Source organism: Molothrus ater, chromosome 17 (assembly GCF_012460135.2).
Source record: "Molothrus ater isolate BHLD 08-10-18 breed brown headed cowbird chromosome 17, BPBGC_Mater_1.1, whole genome shotgun sequence".
Classification (NCBI taxonomy): Eukaryota; Metazoa; Chordata; class Aves; order Passeriformes; family Icteridae; genus Molothrus; species Molothrus ater.
Genome location: NC_050494.2, coordinates 2,731,587 through 2,742,461, shown reverse-complemented (window position 1 = coordinate 2,742,461; position 10,875 = coordinate 2,731,587). Strand labels below are relative to the sequence as shown.

Below are 10,875 nucleotides of genomic sequence, written 5' to 3'. Positions count from 1 at the left end.
TTTGAATATTTGCAAAAAGCCAATCATAAAATACGTGCATTTTTCACAAAAAATATGGCAAAAAAAGAGATTAAAACCATAGTAGTGGAAACAAAAAGGATACAAAAAGGAAGAAGTGGTTACAGGACACGGCAACAAGGAGCACCAGGCAGGTGCAACCTCCTGAAGGGAGGTTTAGACAGGTGGGGTCGGTCTCTTCCACTGGGCAGCACTGACAGAACCAGAGGACACAGTCTCAAGCTATGTCAGGGAAGGTATAGGTTGGATATTAGGAAGAAATTTTTCACCCAAAGAATAATAAAGTACTGGAATGCTCTTCCCAGGGCGGTGGTGGAATCACCATCTCTGGGTGTGTTTAAAAAAACACTGGCCATGGCACTGGGTGCTATAGTCTGGGTGAGGCGTTAGGGCACAGGTTGGACTCCATGATCTTAGAGGTCTCTTCCAACCTCATTATTCTGGGATTCTGTGATCCCTACCCTCAGATGGGCCTGGCAGTGCTTCTGAGTGGAGACAACACAGTGTGATCCCAGAAGCAAAGATGCTGCCCTGCCCACAAAAGCCTGGGATTTGAGAGAGGAGGAACAGCAACATCCTTGCCCTCCTGGTGGATTGGGTTTGCATGGCCAGGTTTTGGTGGTGGGAGGGTACGGGGATGGTATTTTCAGAAGCTTCCCCTTTGAGAAGGAGGGAAGGGGGTTTTGAAGATTGATTCCACTTCTCATTACCCTGCTCTGATTTTGTGTGGCCAGCAGGAGCAGGGAGCTCATTCCTCCCCTGTACTCAGCTCTGGTGAGGGCACACCTCGAGTGCTGTGTTCAGTTCTGGCCCCTCACTTTGGGAAGGATGTTGAGGTGCTTGAGCACATCCAGAGGAGGCAACAACGCTGGTGAGGGGCTGGGAACACAAGCCCTGTGAGGAACGTTTGAAGGAACTGGGGCTGTTTAGCCTGGAGAAGAGGAGGCTTAGGGGTGACCTTATTGCTCTCTACATCTTCCTGAAGGGAGGTTGAGGACAGGTGGGGGTCAGCGTCTTCCACCAGGCAGCACTGACAGAACAAGAGGACACAGTCTCAAGCTAGGTCAGGGAAGGTACAGGTTGGATATTAGGAAGAAATTTTTCACTGAAAGAATAATAAATACTGGAATGCTCTCCCCAGGGAGGTGGTAGAATCACCATCTCTGGATGTGTTTAAAAAAAACACTGGCCATGGTCTGGTTGAGGTGTTAGGGCATAGGTTGGACTTGATGCTCTTAGAGATGTCTTCCAACCTCATTATTGTGTGATGAAAGGAGAGCCTGGATGGAGGCTGGGCTCTCACTAAGCATCCCATGAATGAATCTCCTGTGCTGTGGCTGATGTCCAGCCCTGTCCCCTGCGCTCCCCGCCCGGGCTGGCTCTGCCTTGGCTCTGCCTTGGCTCCGTGCCCTGCCGAGCGCTCCAGCCGGGATGGGAGGCACATGGCAGCGGTGAAAGGGGAGCCTCTCGCTGCCCCTGAGCCTGGGTGGGCGTGCTGGGCCTTTCGTAAACTAATAGCTCCCAGCAGTGCTCCTAAATCAGACTTTGTGGAGCCGGCAGCGCGGCGCTGGAATGCCGGGCCAGGCGCAAAGGGCTGCGCTGGGCTCTTTCTTCTTTTTGCTCCCCCCCAAAGGCAGCGTTTGTTAGGTCTAAAGGGTCAGCGGGAAGCAGGAGAAGGGAGCTGGCAAAGAAAAATGGGGGAAAAGTAAATGGAGGAAAAAAACTAGCCAAAAACCACCTTTGAACTGTGGTTTTTGTGAGTGGTTGAGGCTGGAAGGAAGGGAACCCTGCTCGGTGCTAAACTGGGATGCTACTGGGAAGCCTTGCTTAAAATGCACAGTTGGTGGTTTTGCTGGGTGTAATGAACAAAACAACTTGGGATTTATTTTTTTTTTAAAGGGAGATGGGAATTTGGATATTCTTAATCAAGGTTACCAGGTTAGTGACATCTAATTAATGAGAAAAGAACCCTCCTTGGTGGCTGTGTGGTGGGGAGGTACCACTTTCCTCCTCTGAAGCACTGGGAAAGGAGCAGAGCCCCAGCAGCCCCCACAGATAAGGGCCTGGAGCAGAGGGAAGCTCAGGGTGAAATTGGGAAAAAGAGCGTGAGATAAAGAAGGAAAAGCTCTTTCTGTTAAAAGAGCCTGAGATAAAGAAGGAAAATCCATTCTCAGGGGAAGAGCCAGGGGTTGTGGCAGGGAAGGCACCAGTGGAGGGAGATGCTGGAAGCAAACTGGGATATAGTGAGCCTGCTGTAGGGAAGGGGCTTGGGATCCATCACCTGTATTTTATTGCTCACAGTGGCCCCTGGGATGAGGGAAAACCCCAAATTCTGCTGCTTTGTTAGGCTTTAACCTCTGCTTTCTTAATTGTAAATGGTCTTCCACATCTGCTGGTGAGAGCACTGGGAGCCTGGAGTAGGGTGCCTGATCCAGGGCAGGGCTCTCAAAGCCATCACCTCACGTGAAAAAGGGAGGATTTTGACTTTCAAAGCTTATCTGCACCCAAAGCAGGTGCTAAAGAGGATGGTCCTGCAAGAACTGGGGCAAAACTGTCAGATGTAGACAGGAAATTGGGTTTTCTAAAGTAGGGGAGAGGTGGCTGAGAGCTGCAGCAGAGCTGCATCCACACAGCCTCCAGTGCCAGGAAAGCTCCTGGTCCGGGTGTTGGGCAACTAAAGTTGAGAATCACTGAAATGACAATTGGAGGGGAGTGGATGTATGTATTTGAACAAATCTCTGTAATCAAATGGCACTGCTATTGATCTGGAAAATACTGTCAAGCTGCAGGGCTGTTGGACTAGAATTAATCCTCTGCAGGCTGGATTTTACTCTCTCTCCAAATAGGATTACTCATTTTTTCCATATTTCTGTGTTTGGTTTAAATACCCGTGACAGCTACAGAAGCTTGGATTTCTAATCAGAGCAAGGGTGTTAGATTTAGGAATTGGTTTGTTGTTTTAGAGGGGATATTTTTGCATAGGACATCAGTTCCTTCATGTTTTTTCTTTACATATGTGGCCACAGGAATAAAGCATCGTGTGCTTACGTGATGTGTGTCCCCTCCCTTAATGACTGGCCAGGAGTATTTTCAGTAACTTCCTCAGATTGTGTTTAATTCCTTGTTGCATCTTTGCTCCCCCTGATTGTTTGGGGGATTTGTTTTTTTTGGCAATGTCTGATTGTGGATGTTCTGGGTGTAAAATTCTTCCAGCTCAGTTAAGGCCAACTTTTAATGTGGTTTTCCCCCTCTATGGGGTGGATTAAAATGGCACAAAAGCCAAACGCTGCTCATGTTCACTCCTGAAGGAGGCAATGTGATTGGATTTGGATTTTGTTGAGGGCTGGAGCTCTTCTGCTCTGGGGAGAGGCTGGGAATGCTGGGGACGTCCATCCTGGAGAAGAGAAAGTTCCAGGGAGACCTTAGAGCCCTTTCCAGTGCCTAACAGGGCTCCAAGAGAGCTGGAGAGGGACTGGAAGATCTGGGTGTGCCTTAGCAGGGTTAGACAGGATTTTAGGAGGGAATTGTTCCCTGTGAGGGTGGGCAGGCCCTGGCACAGGGTGCCCAGAGCAGCTGGGGCTGCCCCTGGATCCCTGGCAGTGCCCAAGGCCTGGTTGGACACTGGGGCTTGGAGCACCCTGGGACAGTGGAAGGTGTCCCTGCAGGGCATGGAATGAGATGAGCTTTAAGATCCCTTCTAACCCAAACCTTTCTCCACGATTCTGTGACAAATTAAGCTTGTTAACATAATCTGCCATGTGCTAATTCAAATAATGGATGTATTGAAAAGAGGATGTTTGTTAAATGTGATAAATTTGCCAGGAATGGAGAGGTCTAAACTCTGTTTTGGGGGTTGAGCTTGAACTCAAGTCGCTGAGTGTCCCTTGCAACCCCACCAGCATTGCTTCAAAGAGAGCAGTCCCTTCTTGGCTCCACTGTCTTGTAAGGCATAAAGAAGGCAATAAAATGTTTGACTTTCCTGCCAGACCTGAGCCTGGAGGAGGAGGAGGATCCCAATTGGTTTCCATCAGATTCCAGTTAGCATGAATTTACAGTTCCTACTTAGCCTGATAAATGGCTTTGGCTGCCTTAGTGCATTTGGATTTATTTTTCTGTGCAATGGAAAGTGGTCAGCTTAAAAAGGCAAAGGCTTTCCAGGGTTGCCTTGAATTCAAGAGAAGCTTCTTTCTGAGGTAAGAACACAGCAGGCAAAAAATAAATCCAAGGCACATCATGAACTATCTGTGGAATAGCAGAGAATCAGAAGCAGTTTGGGTCTCTTGTGCTTGCTGTGGCAATGGGCTGTGATAGGCATAAAAATTCCACTGCAAACTGGAAAAATTCTTCAGATTTCCTTGCTTTCCTCAGAAACCACACTGAGCAGCAGGTATCAATAGCTCCCAGTGTTCAAACTTTGCTTGCATCGTTCTTTCCATGGAACATTCCCAGGAGAAGAAAGCAGAAGCAGATTAGCATGATGAGCTGGGGAAAGAAGTTCTCTCCATGCTGCCTGCACTTCTGCTTCCTTCCACTGTGCTGGTGATGTCTGGGCTGCAACATCTGCTTCAATGCATTTTTAGGAGCAGACAAGCCTCTTGGGAACAGTGAGAGGGGTCAGTAGATGGCATGTGGATGGACTCCCTGTCCCAGGTTGGATGGGGGTTGCAGCAACCTGGGGCTGCCCCTGGATCCCTGGAAGTGTCCAAGGCCAGGCTGGACAGGGCTTGGAGCACCCTGGGATAGTGGAAGGTGTCCCTGCCCATGGCAGAGGGTGGGATGAGCTGTAAAGTCCCTTCCAACCCAAACCACTCTGGCATTTTGTGGTTCTATACTTCATGGACCTGCCTCTGAACTTAGGGATAGGTCATGGTTTGGGTGAGCTGAGCACTTGGATCATATGTAAGACATGATCCATGAGCCTTTCAAAGAAGGTTTGGCAATGACTTCCACTCAGGGCACCCTGCTGTCCATAGTTTTTGTACCTGGAGAACCCAAAGGCACCCATCAATCTTTCTTACTCTAATGGTGAGCCATGAGGTCTGCCTTATTCCCTAGCAAGAAGTGGGGATGTCTTCCCTGAGGATGGTGGGGTTTTAGGCACTGGGCTGTGGACACGGTGACAAAGAGTTATGTGCCTTTTCATAAAGGTTTATAAAGTCGTTGTAACTGTACTTAAAATACTTGCAGTGACCTGAGTTCTTGACGTTTCAAAGTGCTTTAGGTTGTAAAAACATTGAAGAGATTTATTTAGCCATGGTTGACAAAGGGTAGTTAGAACCCAGTTGTCACATTTGGGGACAGCTTTTGTTTGTGTGAAGTGTTACAAGCTGTTCAGGTCCTTAAACTGAAATATGGTTAAAAAAGCAGGCAAGGGAACACCTCATGCTGGTTACCTATTTCACATAAAGCTCCTTTATCCCACCCCCAGGGTGTCCCCTGTGCCTTCTGAGGGTGCTTCTCTTATGGCTTTGACCCAAAGACCTGAGAGATCCCAGGTGGCATCTGGAGTTCACTGCCCGGTTCAGGCTGCTCTGGGGGTGGTGGGACAGGGCAGCACAGGGAGCAGCAGTGTCTGATGCTGGATTCTTAACTCTGGGAGCACAGGGCTGCATCCATCTGCCTGGTACCATCTCCACTGGGGACAGAGCTGCAACATGAGCTTGCTTCTTGGAAGACATCAGAGAATCCACATGAGAGCCACCGCTGTCGCCACGGCCCGGCTGGGGATGGCTCCTGTTGGGGACCTCACAGCGTGAGGTGCCAGGGAGCCAACCATCAGATGCAAGTCCATAGGAAAATAACTTTATTAGTTCTGGTGTTGGTGGAGCTGCTTGGGTTGTGCCTCCCTTCATTGTCTGTGTAATTTAGAGATGGTTTTTCCATCTCAGCTTATGAAATATTGAGAGCTTCGCTATTTTGCGCAACCTCCATCAGAAGTGTCAGAAGCCCCAGCGAGCTGAACTTTCTGAACCTGAATGTTTTATTGATGTGCCTTGCCAGCAGCCCCTCCAGTGGGGACTGGGGTGCTGGGAGGCACTGTTGGATCTGCCTGTTCCCAACCTGTTTTGCTGCCTGAGCATCATCTCATGGGATGCTCCAGGTGTTTGTGTGCTGATACTTGAATGTGATTTACTTCTTCTTTCCTAACTGCAGCATGTGGAAACCTCATCTCTTGGGTGAGGTTTGGAGGAGGGAGAGCTGCTGTAAACCTGTGTCCCCTCTGCCTGCAGACAGGGCTGCTCTTCTCAGAGTGATGTGTTTGCCCAGCCAGGGAAGCAGCAGCTTCATGTGCTCTTACAACAGCCCAAAAATCTCCTGCCCAAATTGCCCCCCAATTATCACACAGCATCCTGCCTATACTGGGAGGCCTGTCCTCTGCAGCAGGAGATTGTGGCCCCTGTGTTCATGGACTCATGCCGTGCCTGCTTGCAGAATGCTTTTTAATGCTTCCTTTAAAGCACTTTTCTCCCTTTACAGCCTTTTCTCCCTCCCAAAGGGAAGCAGAGGTACCTTAAACTAATTAGGAATAAGCAGCAGAGAAGCCAGGGTGAAGGGTTAGGTGAGATGCCGGGGGGCAGTACCTCCAGAAGGTTTATGGGCATAGCAGTTAGCAGAAGCCTGCCAGAGCCATGGGAATTTCAGAAAAAGGAGCATTTTGCTGCGTGTGAACAAGTAACTATCCTGTCATGCCTACACCAACTGTGGAGAATTTGGCATGTATGATTTTTGGACTTGTGAAAAAGCAGCATCCTCCAGCTTGAGCAGTGTCAGGCTCTTAGTTTGCTGGCTGGGGAAATATTGAGGTCCCTGGCTCTCTAAAAAAGTAGCTGGAGAGAGAGGTGTTGTTGACTGCAGCGATTTGGAAAGGATCAAGTCCTGAACCTGCTAAGCTGTGAGGACTGGAGCAGTGGATCCCTTCTGAGATGTTAAAATGTGCCTGTGCATGGTCTGCAGGCAAAAAGCAGGCATTGCTTCTCCTCCTGGGGTGTAAACTGTGTCTGTGCATGGTCTGCAGGCAAAAAGCAGGCATTGCTTCTCCTCCTGGGGTGTAAACTGTGTCTGTGCATGGTCTGCAGGCAAAATGCAACCATTGCTTCTCCTCCTGGGGTGTAAACTGTGTCTGTGCATGGTCTGCAGGCAAAATGCAAGCGCTGCTGCTCCTCGTGGGGCAGTTTGAGGGGAGCTGGCAGTGGGCTGGTGTGGAGCAGGCTGGTTTGGGCACTCTGGAGGGGTGGTTGTCCCTGCTCGGGGCAGTCCCCGGCAGGCAGGGCCGTGGCCAGGAGCGCTGTTGTGTAAATCCGTGTTTGCCCAGCGCCGGGCTGGCGGTGAATGGTGCGGGGCTGATGGGATTAGTCAGGGGCCTCCTGTTAATATCTGTTGTTGACGCCGCACCTCGGGGAGAGCCTGTCAGGATTACCAGGAGGTTTGTAGGTGGCACAGCAGCCACGGCTGTGCATTAATGGGAGGGGGGAAATGGTCAAATGTGGTCCTGCCCAGCGGGTTCCTGCTCCGGGCCTCCCTCAGTGCTCTGAGATCTCTGGTGGAGTTTACTCCCGGTATAAAACATTTCGGATTTACATTTTCCTTTAACACTTCCTCTTCGAGCCGGGTAGTATGTTACACATTTAATTGCTCTTCCTTTGAATTTTCCAGTCCGCGTTTGGTATCCTTGCAACATCAGTATCTTGTTATCTTGTTGTTGCTTCTAATTGCTAACACATGCCAGTTTTCCAGCGCCGCAAACTCCAGCCTTGCTGGGGACGGGGAGGGGGGAGTTTGCAGCCAAGATTTACGTGCATGGGGAAACCTTCGGAAAATTAACCAAGAGCTCATCCCGGTTTCCAAACGCGGGGCTGGGGCAGAGGCTGCCGTGAAAGGCGGCTCTGGGGAGGGGGGCGGCGAAGCTGCTTCTGCCTCGCAGTTCCTGCCGGCCATAAACAAATTCGGTGTATTTAACAAGTTAATGTCAGGCGGGCGGCGAGGCGCTGGTAGGTGTGTGCCTGGTGACATCAGCTGGCGAGCAGCCTGGCAGCAGCGCGGCGCAGGCAGGGAGCAGGCAGCGAGCCGAGGGTGTGTTGCCTCTAAGCTGGGTATTCTGGCAAGGTGGAGAGCTGGTCTGTTTGGCAGGACCTTCCCATCTGGGATCCATCTGTGTTTCCCTGGAATCGGACAGGCGGCTCCAGGCAGTGAGAAATCGCAGATGTGCGGGACCTGACACATGTCCAGCTAATGAAAGGAGAAGGCAGGCTGGGCTCCGGCTGCGCTCGAAGATCACGGGCGGAGGAGGAGGAGGAGGAGGAAGAGCGCTTTTCTTTCTATTTGAAAGAAACGAGGTGTATTGCACAGCAGCTGGATTCTTGCAACCTCGCTGGCTAGGGTAAGCAAAGAACGGGATTATTTTGAAGCGGGGCGGCGGGGGATGCTCGGGGGGATGCTGAGCCCTGCGAGGTTTGGGGAGCGCCTTGGCTTGTGCGGGAGGGCTGGGGAGAGCTCCGAGCTCCGGCTCGGCACCAGGTACGGGCACAGGCGGGGAGCGGCGGCCGCAGCGCTCTGCCAGCCTTGCCTCGCTCCTCTGCAGTGCTGGGGAAAACTTCAATAGCCCAGCCGGCTGCATGCGAGGATTCTGCAGCTGAAAAAACACTAAACTCTCTCTGAGGAGAGCTGCGGTACAGCTCGTTCTGGGTTGCTATGGAATGGGTATTTTTTTTTTTTTTTATTCCTTCCCCCCCCACCACCCCCTCCGTGAGCAGAGGGCTGGGATTTGGCGTTTTCTGGGGAAATGGCAATGCAGGAAGGGGTTTGTGTGTTTTAGCAGAACGTGGTTTTTTGCTGTGCCTGGGCTTACTCTGGTTTCTGCATGCCAGTATTGAAGCTGGGGGGTGTAAACTGCAGAGGTGGATTTCTTCCATTGGCTCCCAAATTTCCTTAATTTCCCCCGTGTTTTCAGGGCTTCTCTGCATTGTGTCAGAGGCTGCTCCCTTTTTGTCTTTGCACTCCTTGAGCAGCAACTGATGCTCCCAGCATCTAAATCTCCCAGATCAATCTTGTGATACCAGAACACACCTCCCCTATATATTTTCACTGTCGGGCTGTAGACAGGCTCTATTTTCTCTTTTTCTATTGTAATCCCTGGATCTTGCATATTTAGTTTAAACCTGCCCTTTTGCCCCCTCCCTGTGTTTTGGGAAGGTTCAGCAGTTGAAATTACTCCTCTGACCCTCTGGTGTAGCTTGTTGTAGAGATCCCTCTGTTGCATGTTTAAGCTGCTCCCGCAAATATGATCAGCTTTTTCTGCTCCCTACACCACTCAGCTCCTGTGCAATGATACTCAGTCCATTTTATGTGCTGGAGAAATCCTGCCCAGCCACAGGCGATGCACCAAAATCAGCACTCAAAGTTTGGGGAGCTGAAATGTGGCTGAGCATTGCTTGCTGTCAGGCTGGAAAAAGAGAGAGGAATATTTGCTGGGCTGCCTGGTGCAGGATGATTCCCTTTGGTGTTGCTGTGTCCAGGTTAGCTTTAAACATGCCAAATGATGGGGGTTCCTGAGGGAGAGCCTGGGTGGGCTCCCTGGCAGCTTGCTTGGGCTGCAGCTCTGTGCTTGGTCAGTTTGGCCGCTCCATGGGCCACCCTAAGGTTTTCCTTCTCTTGCAGCATGTAAGCATTTGGGTAGAGGCTTTAAAAAATGCTATCTATTATAAATCTGCTTCTAGAGACACAATAAACACCTCCTGTGTGTCCCTGGAGAGGAGGCAGAAGGAGTGTGCGCGCTTCAATGTCTCAAAGTGCACCAGGACAAAGGAGTTTGAAACCCCAAAAACGTCCAGGCAAAGCCATACAGGGTGTGATGATATCTAGGAGCAAAGAGCAGTGCTCCTCTGCTGCAGCTCTCCTGGAGACTTCCCGAGTTTGTGAAGGCAGTGCAGGGTGTTGGAGCAGCTGCTGCTGCGGTCTCCTTGCGGGCTGAGCCCTGATTAAGCAAACGGAAGTTCTGCCGGCATCAGGGCAGCACGATTTGCCCATTAAATAACTAATTTAGTAGAGTCTTGCTCAAGCCCTGCAGGAAACTTTCTTTTTTTCCTCTGGCTCCTTTATTTTTAAAAAGGATTTAGGGTGCCTGATGAGCCGAGTGCTTAGATGAGAGAGGTGGTTGTATTTTGGGGAAGAGGGTGGCTTGAAACTCTGTCACCAGACCGAATAATTTTATAGAAATAGTACAGGACATCCAAGTGAAGACACTTTTTCCCCCCTGCTATTGTCTGCTGGATGACATGATTTTCACTATTAATATGGAAAAGATGTTCTGTCTGATTTTTGGAACTACCTGGGCTTCATCTAAATGACTGTGTGTCTTTCACAGCCAGGTAGCCCAGCCCATCCAGCAGTTAGAGAAACACACAAATAATGCAAAACTCAGAGACTCCAGTGTGGGAAACAAGGAAAAAAGAGTAAAGCAAAGGCAGTTTGAGCAAATACTGCCAACAGGAAAGTGCAGCTAAGCCAAGAGAAGGATTTGAAGGGTTTGAGGAAGGAGCAGAATTGCTAAAGGCAAGGAGAATAGATTGTTAATCTGAGAACTCTATTACACAGGGAATGCCCCCAGGAAAAGAGCAGAAACTCCATTTAATAGTGAAAATGCCAAGCCAGGCTCTGCTCTGCCCAGGGACTGGAGCCACAGCCCCTGCTTACTTCCAAGATGCTGCTATTTTTGCAACTTGCATCTGCTGGTGTTGCAGAGGCTTGTTTAAACCTGCCAAAGCAAAGGGAGCTTTGCTCACGTGAATCCTGGGTCAGGCTGTTGGGTTTGGGTTTTTTTTTCTGATTTATTCTTCTCAGTCTTATAGGACCAGGGTCCCC

The 10,875-nt window shown here is 50.2% G+C and overlaps 1 protein-coding gene across 4 annotated transcripts in view; it reads left to right on the top strand.

The window, feature by feature from the left end:
• Positions 1-7,977: 7,977 nt before the first annotated feature.
• Positions 7,978-10,875, top strand: part of CBFA2T2 (CBFA2/RUNX1 partner transcriptional co-repressor 2) — a 39,155-nt gene continuing 36,257 nt past the window's right edge. The window contains exon 1 of one of the 4 annotated variants that reach the window (XM_036395704.2): positions 7,978-8,395. The gene's annotated coding sequence lies outside the window, so the exon portion shown is untranslated. The remainder of the gene's footprint in view (positions 8,396-10,875) is intronic. The other 3 variants (XM_036395705.2, XM_036395701.2, XM_036395702.2) reach the window with 3 other exon arrangements.